At 37.4% G+C, this 19,548-nt stretch overlaps 1 long non-coding RNA gene across 1 annotated transcript; it reads right to left on the bottom strand.

Annotated features, from left to right (window-relative positions):
- Positions 1–1,486: 1,486 nt before the first annotated feature.
- Positions 1,487–8,910, bottom strand: LOC147580992 (uncharacterized). Its single transcript, XR_015251299.1, has 2 exons — positions 8,790–8,910; positions 1,487–2,389 (listed from the first exon to the last, which is right to left on the bottom strand). It is a non-coding gene; the product is annotated as an uncharacterized LOC147580992 (long non-coding RNA).
- Between the last annotated feature and the right edge of the window lie 10,638 nt (positions 8,911–19,548).

The raw sequence follows: 19,548 nt of genomic DNA, 5'->3' as shown, positions 1-19,548 counted from the left end.
GTTACTTAACTCGCTCTCCTCTCCTCGCTCCCCTTCCCCAAAACAACTTTCTCTTCCGGGGTCAGGCAGGACCGCCCCCCCGAAGCGTACCTTGCGCGCCTTGGGCGCCTCGAGCTACGAGATTCGGTGTGATTTTGAGGTGCCCTGGCTGCCAGCAAGAGTGAGCGGACCGCCCTCCGCCCTGCACCGGGCCTGGCCGTGCCCTCTGGTCCGCGGGCACCGCCTGCAGGCTGTTGTAGCCTGGGCTCACATCTTCAGCATTGTTTTTATAGAGTAGTAGGAAGTCCCTCTCCCCTTACCACCAAAAACATATGGGTCAGAGAGTTTGTAAGATTCTCATAGATACGGATGCACCCCATCAGGAGTCCAAACTCAAAAACGAAGTAGCTAAGGTGAGTTTCTGTGCCTGTTCTAGCCAGGCAGATGATGGCCCCTGGCGACTATTTTGGGCTAGTGAGGAAGGACGAACGGGGGAGGTGGGGCAAATTGACTGGGCTGTTAGGTGAACATCCTCCATCCAGCTCCTATGTTTCTGCACCAACACCCAGTATCTTGCAAGGGGAGGTTGCAGCCCAAGAAGGGATAGCAGGGGAGGACTCAAGAGGCTCACTACTGGATGATAATGACCATTTGCTCGCCCCTGATTCATTCCCACGGACTAGGACCAGAACCCTGAACTTCTCCCTATCTCCAGATAAAGCACTGGCTCCTTTACAAAGGCTTGCCGACCAGATCAAAGCCAATCACGTTGATGGATTGTCTTTTGGGTCCTACTCTGATTCCCCTCCCCCTACCCCCCCCCCCCTCCAGCTGCCCCCTTGTCCTCACACCTTCCCTTTCAAGATTCCACCTGTGGCCTCTACCAGACACCACCATGCTCTCTGGCCCCAAGTTGCCAAAGCTAAAATCAGGAGTCATGAAATCCACTTTTCTGCAGAAACTGAAAGCTGAGCATGCTCAGTGGCGAAGGAAAATTTTGGTTTGAAACTAGTGCATACTACACAGACTCCCAGTTTCAACTGTGCACAGGACAGTTTCCCACGGGGTTAGCAGGGAGAAGAATACTTCATCATTTCTACTCCTGGCTGAGGGCTTCTTTCTTGCCAATCAGTGAGGATGGATCTGAGTACCACTTTGGTTTCTATCCTAACATTATCACCACCTTAACTGTCTAAATCCCGTCAGTCCCTAAACTGCATTGCCCTACCCACTCCACCCTCTCTTGTTTGTCCTGGTGTGATTTATACATTCCCAGCAGGTAAGGAAGGCCACCTGGACTTTGAACCTTAGCCACTCTTCCTTCCTTTTCGTGTCCCAGAAACCCACTTTGTGCCACCTTTAGTAGAAAACTGGTTACTTCCTGAGAGACTAAGTCTGGATTGGTAAGCAAGTCACTGTCTTTGCAAGTTTTCTAACTGCTTACAAAAGCAACAAAAATAAAGAAGGCTCGGTTCCTTCATCTTAATCTTCTGTTGACTTCAGAGAGTACCACGCTCCGTTATTTTAATAAACACCAAGTATGTTTTAGAGGTATGGCTTGTGTTTTAAAAAATTCAGACCTCAGCTAGTATTCCCCGTGTGCCTCTCCATGACACTTAGACTTGCATTATGATTTGCATTTCCCTGGTGGCAAGTGATGATGAACATCTTTTCATGTGTCTGTTGGCCATTTGTATGTCTTCTTTGGAGAAATGTCTGTTCATGTCTTCTGCCCATTGTTAATGGGATTATTTGTTTTGGGGTGTTGAGTTGTATCAGTTCTTTATATATTTTGGATACTAACCCTTTATTGGATATGTCATTTGCAAATATCTTCTCCCATTCCATTGGTTGCCTTTTAGTTTTGTTGATTGTTTCCTTCACTGTGTAGAAGCTTTTTATTTTGATGAAGTCCCACTAGCTTATTTTTACTTTTACTTCCCTTGTCTCAGGAGACATATCTAGAAAAATGTTATACAGCTGATGTCGGAGAGATTACTGTTTGTGTTCTCTTCAAGGATTTGTATGGTTTCAGGTCTCACTTTTAGGTCTATAATCCATTTTGAGGCTCTTTTTGTGTATGGTGAAAAGAAGTCCAGTTTCATCCTTTTGCATGTGGCTGACCAGTTTTTCCAATACCATTGGTTGAAGAGACTGTCTTTTTCACATTACATATTCTTTCCTCCTTTGTCGAAGTGTGGATTTATTTCTGGGTTTTCTATTCTGTTCCACTGATCTTTGTGTCTACTTTTGTGCCATTACCATACTGTTTTAATCACCACCACTGTGTAATATAACTTGAAATCTGGAATTATGATGCTTCCAGCCTTGTTCTGCTTTCTCAAGATTGCTTTGGCGATTTAAGGTCCTTTGTGGTTCCACACAAATTTTAGGATTGTTTGTTCTAGTTCTGTAAAAAATGCAGTTGTTATTTTGATAGGGATTTCATTAAATACATAGCTTGCTTGGGGTAGTATAGATATTTTAACAATATTTGTTCTTCCAACCCATGAGCATGGAATGACTTTCCATTCTTTGCATTGTCATTAGTGTTTTATAGTTTTCAGAGTACAGGTCTTTCACCTCTTTGGTTAAATTTGTTTCTAGGTATCTTATTATTTTTGGTGTGACTGTAAATGGGATTATTATCTTTTTATTTTTTTTAAGTTTATTTATTTTTTGAGGGACAGAGACAGAGCATGAGTAAGGGAGGAGCAGTGAGAGGGAGAGACAGAATCCAAAGCAGGCTTCAGGCTCTGAGCTGTCAGCATAGAGCATAACATGGGGTGTGAACCCACGAACCTTGAGATCATGACCTGAGCTGAAGTCAGACACTGAACCAACAGAGCCACCCATGCGTCCCAGGATTTTCTTAATTTCACTTCCTACTGCTTCATTATTAGTGTATAGGAATGCAACAGATTTCTATACACTTTTATATCCTGTGACTTTACTGAATTGATTGATCAGTTCTAGTAGTTTTTTTAGTGGAGTCTTTAGGGTTTTCTATATACAGTACTGCCTAAAATGTGAAACATTAGTCTGGTAAGAGAGAAAAAAATGAAAAAAACCTGTGAATTGGAGAATAGGGGACCAATTCTTTATCCTGAAGAGTTGTAAGCTTTCCTTGTTGATATAATTTCTAGCACTATTCCCCCATATACAAATATGAATTTGAGTCAATGTAAACTAAATTTAAAAGGTCTCCTGAATTAATTTCTTTTGGAATGGTGCGTTTCACTCCTTTTCAGTGTGAACCATTTTTCACAGACTCTGGGGCTAAAGAGGTCTGATTTTGAACTCTGGCTCTGCCACCTAATAGCTTTGTAGAATTGGACAGTTTGCTTAACTTTCATAAGCCTGTTTTATCATTTCAAATGAGGACAATGCTCCAGGTGTTGTTATCAGGATGAAATGAGGTGATGTAAATACAGTTCTTAGCAGACTCTCAGGCACACATCAGTTGCATCAAATATTCACTAATGCACGGTCTGAGGCAGCTTTCAGGTTGACTTCAGTCATTCCCATCTCCTCATTGGTCTGTACAACCAGCTTCTATCCTTGCTTCTCTTAGATCACTCACTTTGAGGAAGCCAGCTGCCATATTGAACAGCCCAGTGGAGAGGTCCACATGGCAAGGAATTGAGGACTGCTGACACCAGCCAGCAAGGAACTGAGACTTCTTGCCAAAAGCCATGTGAGTGAATAATATTGGAAGCCAATCCTATAGCCCCAGTCAAGCCTTTAAATGATGCAGCCCCAGCCAGTAGCTTAATTACTACATCATAATACACCCTGACCTAGGACCACTCGATTAAGCTGCTCCTGGATTTCTAACCCTAGGAAACCGTGTGGAACAATAAATATTTGTTATTTTAAGCTGCTAAAATTTGGAGTAATTCATGACAACACAACAGATAGCTATTAAACGTGTGTATACTATGCACCAGGCACTGTGCTAGATACAAAGAACCAGATAGGTAGTACCCTCATCAAGCTTATACTCTAAAGGTAGCAGAATCATAAATGTTCAATTAATGTTCTTGTGGTGGTGGTTGTGGTTGTTCTATCACTAATTTTTTGAGCCTGGTTGTTGTCATTAACTTTTTTAAAAATGGAAGTCCAAAGTGATACCTGGTAAGATGGGACAGAATGTGGATTCAGAGGTTTGATCATGTGAATTTTAAAGTAAGGCACTACCACCTATCCATTAGAATGACTAAAAATAAAAAGATTGACAGTCTCAAGTGTTACTAAAGATATGGGCAACTGGAACTCCTGCATTGCTGGTGGGAGTGTAAAATGATAAAACCACTTTGGGGAAACAATTTAGAATTTTTTTATAAGTATATACCCACCCTAATGACCCAGCTATTCTACCCCCTTGGTATTCACACTCACACACAAGAAAATGAAAACTCATGTCCATTCAGAGGCTTGTTTACCAATAGTGATAACAGTTGTGTTAATTATAGCCATAAACTGGAAACAACCCAAATATTCATCAACAGATGACTGAATAAACAAAGTGTACTGTATCAAAACAATGGAATAACAACAATAAAAAGGAACAAACTACTAATACATGTGACGTTGTGGATGAATCTCAAAAACATTATGCTGAGTAAAAGGAGCCAGACACAAAAGAATCCATACTGTGTGATTCCATATACAAACTAATATAAAGTGACACAATATAGATCCATATATACCTGCACCTAGGGGTTGGGAAGAAAGTGTGGGGGAAAAGATTGATGGCAAAAGGCAGGAGGGAACTTTGTGGGTAATGGAATATTCTGTGTCTCGATTGTGGCGATGGCTGCATGGATGTATACATTTATTAAGGCTATCAAACTGTACACTTAAAATGGGAAAATTTTTATTATATAAAATTGTTCTTTATGTGTTCTCTAATTTTTCCTTCCAATGCGTTTGTAATATTGCATTTCAGACTCAGCTCTTTAATTCGTCTAGGTTCAGTTTAAACATGATGTACAGACTATATCTAACTTCCTCCCACCCTCACCCATGGACACACCTGTTATTAACAAAAGCATTGTTTCCTCATTAATCTCCAGTGCCACCTGAGTCACAAATTTAGTGTAAATATATATATATATGGAGCTTATTTTGGGATATATTATGCCTCTGTTTTTCTATGTCTCTGCTAATACCACAGCATATAATTACAGAAGTTTTATTTGATATCTTGATATTTAGTGGAGCAAATTTTTTCACCATGCTCTTTCAAGAGTAGTTTAGCTAATCTTTCCTCCTGATACTTTTGTTAAATTTTAGAAATAAGCTTCTAAAGTTTTAAATAATAAAAAAATGTGTATGGATTTTAATTAACATGTGAAAATCTATAAATTTGTTTGGGAGAATTGTCCCCATTATATTATTGAGTCTTTTAATCCATGCTCAAGATCTGTTTTTTATTTATTTAGGAATCTTTTTTTTTTTAATTTTTTTTTAATGTTTATTTATTTTTTTTTTTTTTTGAGACAGAGAGAGACAGAGCATGAACGGGGGAGGGTCAGAGAGAGAGGGAGACACAGAATCCGAAGCAGGCTCCAGGCTCTGAGCTGTTAGCACAGAGCCCAACGCAGGGCTCAAACTCACGGACGGTGAGATCATGACCTGAGCCGAAGTCGGAGCTTAACCGACTGAGCCACCCAGGCACCCCTATTTAGGAATCTTTTAATGTAACTCATAAAATTTTATTACTTTCCTTAAGAAGTTTTATATATCTTTTGTAGGACCTCTTCCTAGATTCACTTAATTTTTTATGCTGTAATAAATGGTATAACTGAAATTTTATTTAAACTTTTAAAAAGTAAATAACTAAAATTAAATAAAATAATTCATTAATAAAAGTAGTTTTAAAAGTTAACAAATAAATATACAGGTAAATGTATTTAACAGGCAATTGTAATTTACTTCTAGGACTAGGAATCATGTTGTGTTATTTATTTAATGTCCGCTATTGTGCCAGACACTGGATTAATTTTCTGGGGAGACAAAAAGGAATAGGCATAGCTTTCAGTCTTACTGAAAGAATGGCAGTTATCAAGAAAATTATAACAATCGTAGTAATATTTTTTTCTTAACCTATGGAATCTAATCTTTGTCTTATAAAAAATTACTTGAGTGCCCTCTGAATTATTTACATGTCAGCCAAATGGGCAAATTAAATCTTACTGTATGCAATGCTGGATACTAGGAAGAAATTTGCAATAGAATCTCAAAGCCCTCAGGGAGAGGAAGCACTCAGACCCCAACCTCTGCTTCTTCAAATTTGAATTTAAGGACATTTTCTAGAGATCATTTTCTAGAGATCATGCTGTAACGGAAGGACACCCAAACCATTCAAGAAACGCAAGAGCCTACACGATCATATGGGTAAATCGGTTTATAATTCAACAATCTATATAATCAGAAGCAAAGTTGCCACTCTAAGACTTCTGTGATTTCTTCTTGCTAGTAAATTAAAATTCCATCCCCTTCCATCCCTGGCTCTTTCTGTGGAATGTTTAGCTCATTTACATTTAATATAATTACCAGTTAACACTTGAATAATATGGTGGTTAGAAGCACTGACCCCTGCACAGTCGAAAATTCATGCATAACTCTTGACTCCCCAAAAACTTTACTAATAGCTTACTGTTGACCAGAATCTTTACTGGTAACAGTAAATTAACACATATTTTGTTTTAATACATATGTAATACATTTTATATATAATACATATATATGTATATGTATATGTATAAAGTAAGCTGGAGAAAAGAACACGTTATTAAGGAAATCATAAAGTATAGGAAATACATATATAGTACTGTATGGTAAAAAATCTGCATATAAGTGAACCCATTCATGTCAAACCCATGTTCAAGGGTCAACTGTATTTCTATGGTTGAATTTAAGTCCGCTACATATTATTTTCTTTCTGTTTGTACCATCTGATTTTTCATTCTCTGTTCTTTCTTTTCCACCATCTTTTGTGTAAATAAATAACCACATTTCGTCTATAGGCCTTCTAGGCTCTAGTAGCTACTCTATGGATTACAATATGCATCCTTAAATTTTCACAGTTTACCATGAAAGTATATACCAATTCATGCTAAACATAAGACTCTTGTAATTATCCAGGTCCATTTGCCACCTCTCTGGTCCTTTATGTTACAGGGTTTTTTTTGTTTTTGTTTTAATTTTTTTTTTAAGTTTATTTATTTTTGAGACAGAGAAAGAGCATGAACGGGGGAGGGGCAGAGAGAGAGGGAGACACAGAATCGGAAGCAGGCTCCAGGCTCCGAGCCATCAGCCCAGAGCCTGACGCAGGGCTCAAACTCAGGGACCGCGAGATGGTGACCTGAGTGGAAGTTGGATGCTTAACCGCTTAACCGACTGAGCCACCCAGGCGCCCCTATGTTACAATTTTTATATGTATTACATTTACCTATGTTACAAGCTCCACAACGAAATTTTATAATTTTTTTAACAGTCCTATGTATTTTAAAGAAACAAGAGGAAAAATAGTCTCTTATATTTACTCACATGTTTACTCTTTCCAGTGTTCTTTATCCCTACCTGATCTCATTCTTCTTACCTTTTGGTAAAGGTCTGTTGACAGAGATTCTTGGTTTTCTTTATTATAAAGTGTCTTTATTTCATCCTAATTTTTTAAGCACATGTTCAGTGTGTATCAAATTTTTATTGATAATTTTTTTCCTTTCAGCATTCTAAAAATGAACTTTCTTCCAATTTTTATTGTTTCTTATAAGAAGTCAGCAATATTTCAAATTGATGCTAAGCTGTATATAATGTATCATTTTTCTGTTTGCTTTCAAGATTTTCTCTTTACTTTTTTTTTTTAATTTGACTATTACATGTCTGTATTTATCCTGATGTGAGTTTACTAAACTTATTGACTCTGTAAACTTATCTTTCACCAAATTTAGGATATTTTCAGTCACTGAGTCCCTAAAATTTTTTTGCCCAATTTCCTCTTTTTTCCTTTTGATATTCCAATATTACAAATGTTAGACTTTTTGGTAGTCACCCACGTGTACTTGAGGTTCTGCTTTGTCCCCATTGTTTTTTTTCTCTCTGTTTTTCAAACTGAATAATATATATTTATACAGCTTCACATTTACTGGTTCTTTCTTTTATCATCTGAAGCTACTATTAAGCCCATATGAAATGCAACTTTAGATAGTGTATTTTTTTGTAGTTCTAGAATTTCTTTCATTGTTTTTTATATATACAGTTTCTATTTCTCTGCTGAGATTTCCCATTTGCTCATGCATTAAGAGTATATGTTCCTTTGAGCTCAGAGCCTGAAGCCTGCTTTGAAATCTGTGTCTCCCTCTCTCTGCCCCTCCCCTGGTCATGTTCTGTCTCAAAAATAAATAAAATGTTAAAAATTTTTTAAAAAAGAGTATATGTTCCTTTATAAACCAAATATAGTTATAACCCCTGCTTTAAACTCCTTGTATACTAATTCCAACATCTGAGTCATCTCAGTGTTGATTTCCATTGAATGCCTTTTCTTTTAAGTGTAGGTCACATTTTCTTGCCTCTTAATATGCCTGGTTATTTTCAAATGTATCCTGGACATTATAAATGATAAAATCTCTGGATTATGTGATATTACTTCAAAGGGTATTATTTTTTTATTTTCTTTTAGCACACAGTTAGCTTGGATGAAATCAAACATCAAACTCTTATGTCCTAGCCTCTTCAGGCTGCTATACCAAAAATACCATATACTGGATAACTTACAAGCAACAGAAATTTATTTCTTATACCTCTGGAGACTGGAAGTCCACAATCGATGCACCACTAGATTCAGTGTGAGGTGAGGACCTGCTTCCTGGTTTATAGATGTTTTTATTAGCACTGTGTCTCCACACATTACAAAGGGACACAGGAGCTCTCTGGGGCTCCCTTTATGAGGACACTAATCCCTTTCATGAGGGTTCCACTCCTATGACCTACTCACCTTCCAAAGGCCCTACTTCCACTTTGGGGATTACACTTCAACAATATAAATTTGAGGTGGGGGGGGCACAAATTTTTGGCCTATGGTATCTTATTTTCTCTGTGGTGGATGGCAACTGAAATTTTGTGTTCTGTTATTTTATTCTTAACTGTGCTACTTCAAACAGAGCTGCACATGCATAATTAAGGGGTAAGCCAGAGATATGGGTGGAGTTTATATGCAGAATTTGGAGTTAATACTCTTACTCAATCCCTTCTTAGGTTTCCCTCTCTCACTTCCCAACTGAAATGGTCACTCCAACTCTGATCCACTCCAACTCAGGCCAGTTAGATTGCTATAAAAATTGGCTGTTTTTTAATTTATACTTTAAATTTTAGTGGTTCTATGTAGTAGAGTGTCTATGCTTGTCAAAGACATAATAACAGAAAACTCACACCATGTTATTCCCTCCTTCCAAGTGTACAGTCCCCTTCAGTTCCTGCTTGCTTTTGGTCACCCTCTAGCACCTTCAGATAGTTTTTTTTGTTTGTTTGGGTTTTTTTGGTCTAGGATTATAATTGTTATCTGCAGAAAGGTTAGTCTTATAGTAACCACTTAGTCCTTACTCAGAGAAAAACACGATTCCTTGCTTTTTATTAATTATAATCATTATTTCTTTATTCAGTTTCACAAATTGTAGTAGTATGTGGAAAATCCAAAATTTCGTATTACATAGATTTTAATCTACTCCTCCATTCAGAGAAGTTACAAGTGAGCAGCTTGACTTTCATTTGCTTTTCTATTTTTGTCAGTCTCCTAATAAATGTGCTAATGATGAATCAAATATTGAGCAACATTTCGCCTTGGTGGAAGTGGGCCAAACACTAATCTGTCATGTGCTGTGGTATAAAGAACTCATGATTTTGCATTGAATTTTTGCATCTGCCACTATTAGGGATTAGATCATAGGTGAATCATATTAACTCCAATATTCATTTCTCTATTTCTGCAAAAGAGATGAAAACTGCCACCCTCAAAAAGCTGACGAGAAGATTTTGGGTTAATGTAGTGGAAACAGCTTTCCGTACTGCAGAAAACTACCCATTAGGCATTAGTCATTGTCAGTACTTTTTCTCAGTTACCAGCTTAAAAGAAAGCCTACCATGTGGGCACTCTATTTGGGAAAACAATATAGTGGATTGGTAGAAATGAGACTGTAAAAGTATTTCAACATGAAAGAGAGTGCACCAGACAAACCAATCAAAACAAGCACCTGCAACTGAATTCATCTTTTTCCAGGCCACTGCTTCACAGCCTCTTTCTCCAATAAAACATAAAACTTGTGAGATGAAGCCTAGAGGAGGCTTATAATTATAGCAATCTTTCCTCAGGTTCCGGCAATGCTTTACATTCATATAATGCTTTATAGATCAAAAGAGCTATTAACACACATAATCTCAATTGTCCAGAATGTATCTTTTAGTCATTTAAATATACACAGATGTCCTTTCCCCATTGTATATTCTAGGCTCCTTTGTTGTAAATTAATTGAGCATATATGCATGGGTTTATTTCTGGGCCCTCTGTTGTGTTCCATTAATCTACGTGCCTGCTCTTAATGCCAACACTGTACTACTTTGATTACTTTAGCTGTGTGATATAGTTTGAAATAGGAAACTTGTTGCCTCTAGCCTTGTTCTTTCTCAAGATTGCTTTGGCTATTTGGGATCTTTTGTAGTTCCATACATATTTTAGAATTGTTTGTTCTGTTTCTGTGAAACATATCATTGGAATTTTGGTAAGAATTGCATTGAATCTATAGATTGCTTTGGTTAGTCATTTCAACAATATTAATTCTTTTAATCCATAAACAGAATTTACTTGTGTTTTCATAAATTTCTTTCATCTACATCTTATAGTTTTCAGTGTACAGATCTTTCACAACCTTGGTTAAATTTATTCCCATAAAATTTATTTTATTATTTTTGATGCAGGTGTAAATGGGGTTGGTTTCTTAATTTCTCTTTCTGATAGTTCATTGTTAATGTCCAGAAACACAACTAATTTTAGTCTGTTCATATTATATCCTGAAATTAGTGAATTTGCTATTAATTCTAAAAGTTTTTTGATGGAGTCATTGGGATTTTCTATATATAATATTATGTCATCTGAAAATACAGACAGTTTTGTATCTTCTTTTCTGATTGGGATGCCTATTATTATTATTATTTGCCTAGTAGCTCTGGCTAGATCTTTTAGTACTCTATTGAATAAAAGTGGAAAGCATGGCCCTTCTGCTCTTGTTCCTGATCTTAGAGGAAACTCTCATTTTTTTCACCGTTGAGTAGCTGTGGGCTTGTCATATATATACTTTATTATTTTGAGATTTGTGCCTCCTATACCCAATTTGTTGAGCACTTTTATCATGACAGTCAGTACTGAATTTTGTCAAATGCTTTTTCTGTATCTGTTGAGATGATTATATGACTTTTTATCCTTCATTTTGTTAGTGTGGTATATCACATTGATTTGTGAATATTGAACAAAACTTGTATCCCTAGAGCAAATCCCTCCTGATCATGGTGTATGGTATATTGTTGAATTTGGTTTGCTAATATTTTGTTGAGGATTTTTACCTCTATGTTCATAAGGGATATTGATCTGTAATTTCCTTTCCTTTTCTGATTTTGGTATCGGGGTAATGTTGGCCTCATAAAGTGATTTTTTTTTTATTTTAGAAAGAGAGAGAGAGAACACAGTGGGGAGAGAGGCAGAAGGAGGTGGGGAGAGAGAGAGGGAGAGAGAGAATCCCAAGCAGGTTTAACACAGGGCTCAATCTCAGCACTGTGAGATCATGACATGAGCCAAAATCGAGAGTCAGACACTTAAACAACTGAGCTACCCAGGTGCCCCAGCATAATGTGAATTTGTAAGTGTTCCCTCTTCTACTTTTTGGAAGAGATTGAGAAGGAATGTTATTAGTTCTTCTTGAATTATTTGATAGAATTCACCAGTGAAGCCATCTAGTTCTAGACTTTTTGTTGTTGTTGGAAGGTTTTTGATTACTGATATGATCTCCTTACAGGTGTTCAGTATGTCCAGATTTTCTATTTCTTCATGATTCAGGTTGTTTGTTTCTAGGAATTTATCTATTTCTTCTAAGTTGTCCAATCTGTCAACATGTAATTGCTCATAGTAGCGTCTTATGATCCTTTTAATTTTTATGATGTTAGTTGTAATGTCTCGTCCTTCATTAATAATTTTATTTGATTCCTCTCTCTTTATTTTCTGGTAGGCCTAGCTAAAGATTTGCCTATTTTGTTTATCTTTTCAAAAAGCTATCTCATAGTTTCATTCATTTCATTCATCTTTTCTAATGTGTTTTAGTCTTTATTTCTTTTACTTCTACTCTGATCTTTGTTATCTCCTTTGTTTATTCTTCTTTTTCTAGTGCCTTGAGGTATGAAATTAGGTTATTTGAGATCTTTTATTTTTCATAATTTAGAAATTTATTACTATGAACTTCCTTCATAGAACTGCTTTTGCTGTATCCTATGTTTTGGTATGTTGTATTTCTGTTTTCATTTCTCTCAAGTAATTATTATTTTTGTCCCTTTTTTGATTCATTATATGTTCAGTAGCATGTTGTTTCATCTCCATATATTTGTGAATTTTTCATTTTTTTTTTTTTTGTAATTGATTGCTAGTTTCATACCGTTGTGTTTGGAAAGGGTGCTGCTCTGATTTCAATATTCTTAAGTGTATTAATATTTGTTTTATGGTTTAACATACGACCAAAACTGGAGAATATTCCTTATTCACTTGAGAAGAATGTATATTTTGCTGTTTGATGGAATGTTCTGTAAACGTCTGTTAAGTCCATCTGATCTAACATGTAGTTTAAGTGTTTTCTTATTGTCTGGATGGTCTACCCATTGTTACATGTATTGAAGTCCTCTACTATTTTTTTAAACGTTTATTTATTTTTGAAAGAGAGAGAGTGCATGCAAGCAGGGCAGGGGCAGGAGGGGAGCAGACAGAGAATCCCAAGTGGGCTCCGTGCTAACAGCAGAGAGCCTGATGCGGAGCTCAAACTCCTGAACCACGAGATTATGACCTGAGCCAAAGTCAGACACTTAACTGACTGAACCACATAGGCACCCCTTACTAGTATTATATTACTGTCTATTTCTCCCTTCAGATCTTTATCTAGATCTCCCTTCATATTTGCTTTATATATTTAGGTGCTCTTACGTTGGGTTCATAAATATTTATAAATGTTATATCATCTTGTTGGATTGATCCCTTTACTATTATATAATGACCTTCTTTGTCTCTTAGTAGTCTTTGGACTAAAGCCGTTCATCTTATATAAGTATAGCCATCTCTGCTTTTTTTTTTTTTTTTTTTTTTTTTTGGTTTCCATTTGCATGAAATGTCTTTTTTCCATACTTTCGTTTTCAATTTGTGTGTGTCTTTAAAGTTGAAGTAAGTCTCTTGGAGGCAGCATATTGTTGGATCTTGTTCTTTTATGCATACAGCTACTCTGCATCTTTTGACTAGAGAATTTAGTCCATTTACATTTAAAGTAATTGTTGATAGATACGGCCTTATTAATGCCGTGTTAATTTTCTAGCTGTTTAGTAATTCCTTTGTTCCTTTCCTCTTGGTCCCTTTCTTTGTGATTTAATTATTTTCTGCAGTGATGTGCTTAGATTCCTTTCATTTTCTTTTGTGTAACTACTATAGGTTTTTGCTTTGTGGTTATCATAAGGCTTACATAAAACATCTTATATTCATAACAGTCTATTATTAGCTGAAAACAACTTAACTTCTAACACATTAAAGCTTCATATTTTTTCTCCACCCCTCACATTTCTTTTTATTTTGTTGTCAAAATAAAAGTCTTTTAATCTTATGTATCCTTTAAGAAATTATTGTAGCTATAGTTATTTTTAATGGCTTTTGTCTTTTTTTTTTTTTTTTTTTTTTTTGGGACAGAGAGAGACAGAGCATGAACGGGGGAGGAGCAGAGAGAGAGGGAGACACAGAATCGGAAACAGGCTCCAGGCTCTGAGCCATCAGCCCAGAGCCTGACGCGGGGCTCGAACTCACGGACTGCAAGATCGTGACCTGGCTGAAGTCAGACGCTTAACCGACTGCGCCACCCAGGCGCCCCAATGGCTTTTGTCTTTTAACCTTCATACTTGATTTGTAAGTGATTGACTACTATCATTACAATATTAGAGCATTTTATTTTTTATTTTTTTATGTTTATTTATTTTTGAGAGAGAGGAAGAGACAGAGTGCCAGCGGGGGAGGGGCAGAGAGAGAGGGAGACACAGAATCCAAAGCAGGCTCCAGGTTCTGAGCTGTCAGCAGAGAACTTGATGCAGGGCTTGAACCCACAAACCGTGAGATTGTGACCTAAGCCAAAGTCGGACACTTAACCGACTGAGCCACCCAGGCACCCCTAGAGTATTTTAACTATAACAATATGTTTATAATTACCAGTGATATTTATACTTTCATATGTTTTCCTCTTACTTATTAGTTCTCTTCTGTTTCAGCTTAAAGAAGGTCCTTTTACATTTCTTGTAAGACTGGTCTAATGATGATGTGCTCCCTCTGCTTTTCCTTGTCTGGAATACTCTTTATTTCTCCTTCATTTTTGAAAGACAACTTTGCTAGGTAGAGTATTCTTGATTGGCAGTTTTTTTTTCCTTCCATTTCTTTCAGTTTTTTTAAAAACTTCCTTCTGATCTTTAAAGTTTCCACTGAAAATTCTAATGATAGTCTTATGAGGATTCCCTTGTACAGAACAAGTTGTTTTTCCCTTGCTGCTTTTAAGAATCTTTTCTTGTCTTTAACTTTTGACAAATGAATTATAATGTGTCTTGATTTGGGTCTTTTTGGACTCATCTTATTTGAAATGCTCTGAGTTTCCTGGATTGAATGTCTGTTTCCTTTTCCAGATTAAGGAAGTTTTCAGCCATTTTTTTTTCAAATAAGTTTTCTGCCTGCCCCTTACTCTCACTCTTCTTTTTCTGGGGCCCTTATATATGAAAGCTGGACCACTTGAAGTTTGTCCATAAGTCCCTTAAGCTAGCTTCATTCTTTTTTTTCTTTTTGCTCTTCTGATTGGATGAATTCCACTGCCCTGGCTTCAAGTGCTCTGATCATTTTTTCTGCTTCATCTCACCTGTTATAGAACCCCTCTACTGAGTTCACATACATGTGAGAATATAAGTATAGTTCATTTGACAGACTTATTTCAGATTTTTAAAATCTCTTAAGTGATGTAGAAAATAATAAATTTCACATTTATAAGTAAAAACTTAAACCAATTCTCTTCCAGATCATAAAGTGCAATTATTAATAAACTTTACTGGATTAGGAATTCAGTTAACCTCAGTCCTGGCTCTTCAACAAAATAACATTGGATATCAAAAGATTCATGTCTTTCGTTGCTGTTTCTCATCCTAACCAAAACAGATGGGATAAAAAAAAAAAAAAAGTGTATAAAATCTGTGGCAACTCTAAAAGGCCCATGATTATACTTCTTCCTCAAAGTGTTCTCCTAGTATACCTCTTAGTAAATGTAGATGGCACAAAGCCCCTCCTAAGTAAATGATCCTATCAGGTTTTCATTTTTATAAACAGTTTGCTTTCATGATTCACAGCCAGCTGCTCAATTTTTCTCTCCCCCTTTCCCAACATCAAATCCTTTATCCTCAGACTATTTACCTGCCTATGACCCTTTATATTTCTTTCTTTAACGTTCATCTGGCTCATTTCTGTCTACTTTCCTGAGAAAGAATATTTCAAAAGCAAAAATTGTTAAGTTTAATAGGCTTATTGGCAGTCATAGATAACCCAATAATTAAATACTGTCTCTAACAAAATAGACTCTCAGTAATTTATAGAAATGGAAGAAGGCAAAATGTCAACCTGCTATTGTTGAATCTACCTTTTTAATATCAAAGCAGATAATATTTATATAAAGTATGTGTTTTAATATTTATCCAATAAAATTTTAGTATTTATAATACTTAATATTTATATGTTTACTAGTTGCTTATGTATATTTTTGTATTTGTATAATCTTTCTTTTAAACCTGAGAAGACACAAATATCAAATTTGACCCATGTCATTCCCTCTTGGGAGGCTAATGCAATTAGGTAATGCTATGACTAAGACAAAGGGGGAAATGGGGCCAAGATCATCCTGAGGCAGGACACTTCACTCTAGGGACATGGCTGGAGCATACTGTGACTTAATTGGGAATAAAAACATAAGTTTCCCTCCAAATATGGGGCTAGGACTAATATTTATAAGTCACCATGACTACCTACCTGATCTTTGGTGCTCTCTAAGGAAGGAAGTGTGTGTGTGTGTGTGTGTGTGTGTGTGTGTGTGTGTGTGTGTGTGTAGACTAAAGAGGGGGAAGTGGAAAATGTACCAAGGAGACAGTCAAAGGGGAAATGGTTTTTAAGAAACAAACCAACTCAGAGGAAAAGAATAATTACGCATAGAGTGGAAATTGAAAAGTAAAGATGGTGTAAAAACTTGTAAGACTATGAAAAGAAGTATTATCTTATTATTTTTTACTGTGGAGTATGTTAAAGCTTTATTACTGGTATAGCCAGTTATCCTTCTTAACAATTTGTATGTTTCCAAACTGTGTAAGTCCTTATATAAATGTAGGACTCTCCCTTATATAAAAACTTTTCTATGAAATCAGTGAAACAATTGGGCACATCACATTCCCTGAGCTAGCTCTTTGTGACTATTTAAACCATGCAGTGGACAAAATCTCATATGGAACTAATTATCTCCACATCTTGATATTCGTTCTCTGAATTATTCCCTCCTCTTGAGTATTGCCTAGACTTTTAACTTACTTATAATGAATACAAAATACAGCAAAAGTCACAGGATATCACTACTGAGATTTGATTATAAAAAGACTATAGCTTCCTTCTTGAGTGCTCTCTCTCATTCTTTTGGATTGCTTCCTCTGGGGGAAGTCAGCTACCATAGCCTGAGACAGTCCTGTGGAGAGGTCCACACGAGTAAGCTTGAAAGCAAACCTTCTGAAGCATGTAAACAGCCACATGAGGGAGCTTGGGAGCAAATTCTCCCCCAGTTGAGCCTTAAGATGACTGCAGGTGCAGGTGACATCTTGACTACAACCTCATGAGAGACTGAACCAGAACCACTAGCTAAGCTGTTCCCAGCTTCACTGGGATGTTCCCAGCATAACTGATGCATAGAACTTTGAGATAATATTTATTGTTGGGGCACCAGGTGGCTTGGTCAGTTAAACATCTGACTCTTGGTTTTGGCTTAGGTCGTGATCTCACGGTCATGAGATCAAGCCTAGCATCCGGCTCTGTCCTGACAGTGTGGAGCCTGCTTGGTGTTTTCTCTCTCTCCCTCTGTCTCTCAGCCCCTCCCTCACTCTCTCTTGCTCTCTCTGAAAATAAATAAAGAAACTTAAAAAAATACTTATTTATTGTTTTAAGCTGCTAAGTTTGGGGTAATTTGTTGCACAGTAATAGATACCTAATACAAACCAGAGGTAACACATAACATAGCTGATATGTATGAGGTACAACTGAAGAGTCAGAGTCAGGCTAGGCAGAGGGTCGTACAGGAAAGAGATGAAGAGAAGAAGCCTCACTAAGTACCTGTGTTGTGCTAGGCACCATGCCAGGCACCTTATAGACACATCTTAGATTATTTTCATTACACTGTAACAATAGCATCATTATCCCCACATCACACATGAGTACTAACGTTCAGAGGGGTTAAATACTTTGCCCAACTTAACACTGCTAGTAAGCCGCAGGTGCTAGGTTTTGAACTCCTCTCCCCTATCCTCCACATATACATATGTATACGTAGTAGCTCCAAAGCCTGCTTCTGTTACAACTTATTCATTGCAATGAATAAGGTCAGCAAATACCTCATAACACTGATCATGAGTGAAAATGCATCCATCCAGCTGAACCTTGCAGACACAAACCTAGCACTTTATGTGATCACAGCTGAGGTAGCATGCGTAGAGGGCCATGGGAACATGGAGAGAGCAGCTGCTTGTAGTGCGGATGAGGATGTAGTGTGGGAAGAGGGTGGCAGGGAAAACCCACAGAGGGGATTATGTTAGAAATGAACGGCACAGCCTCTCTCTTACTCCTGGAAGGACCTGGGCTCTGGAATCAGACTGACACGGGTTCAGACCAGTTATTGGTTCTGTGACCTGGACAAGTTACTTCTTGTTGCCTTAGTTTCTTTATCTGTACTGATTAAATGAGGCAAGGCATATAAATTGCTTGGCAGAGAACCAGGTATATAGCAAGCACTTAATAGATGTTCACAATTAATAATACTCTTGTTTTCTCTTCACGACTGACTTTATTTTCATGAGTGTGTTATGACTAGTATTGCCTTTCATGCTTATCAGTCGGAGTGACTTCTTTTAAGGGAAGAAGAAAAATTTCCCTATGCTAGTTGGGCAAGAGTTGAAGGAAGAAAAACAAAGAGAGAGAATATGAGAAAACAGAAAGGTGGGTAAAAAACAAAATGTATGTGACTGTGAGATAATGATTGTGTGAGACCAGTGACTGTTTCCGGGAACAGAGGCAGGGAGGGAGACCGGCATGTGGACTCTCTCTGTGGGACATAAACACCGTGCATTTTTCATATTGTGATAACAGCATCAGGTCCACAGTCATTCAGTGAGTGTACAATGAACTCATTCATTCTTCCATTCAGCAAATACTGTGGAAACCTATTGTGCACCATCAGGCTTCCATGAGGGTGGCGTCCCAGAGCTTATATACTAACAAGGCAAGACAGGAAATCAACACATAATATACAAAATAAAACTGTATGCAGAAAGGATGAATACGTTTGGAATATGAGTACTACTAGGGAGACATTAAAGCAGGAAACAGGCGGAAAGACAAAGGAGGGTATTGTGTCATTTTAGCTAGGGTGATCAGGAAAGTCCTAGATGAAGCCAGAGAACCAGCAGCTCACGGCAACACCCCCCCTCCAGTCTGCGGCCGTGCAGGCAACTCACTCAAGTGCCTAATCAAGGGACAGGGAGGAATGGGAAGACTAGAATTTGGTTAGTTCCCAAGTGTCAGATAATTAACATTTAAAGTGCAACGGCTTGATTCTTTTGCAAGTAGTTTTTTCAGGAAAAGTATGCTTTACTCATCTACCCAGAATTCCAGACATGCTGTTTGTCACCTGCATTGACCTGCCAGCCCTCCCTGTGTTGTTTGCAAGGCTGTCCAGGGCTACAGTGGTGTCAGAGAGGAGCTGAGGGTGCATTCATGTGATTCTGCAAGGGAGTGCCTGCCCAGACTTTGTATCCGGGTTCCTCATTGGCTTCACCAAAGTCCCAGCCCTGACTGTTTGGTTGACTGGTTTCTCTGTTAGTGGGTTGAGTTTTGCTTTTGCCTCATATTGACATTTTTCTTTAATTGACACGTAATTCTTATTTAAAATGTCAATCAATACATGGGGCGCCTGGGTGGCTCAGTAGGTTAAGTGTCTGACTCTTGGTTTT

Source organism: Puma concolor, chromosome B2 (genome assembly GCF_028749965.1).
Source record: "Puma concolor isolate L17-30 chromosome B2, mPumCon1.1.hap2, whole genome shotgun sequence".
Classification (NCBI taxonomy): Eukaryota; Metazoa; Chordata; class Mammalia; order Carnivora; family Felidae; genus Puma; species Puma concolor.
The sequence above is the reverse complement of the archived record's forward strand: the minus strand, read 5'-3'. Positions and strand labels throughout refer to the sequence as shown.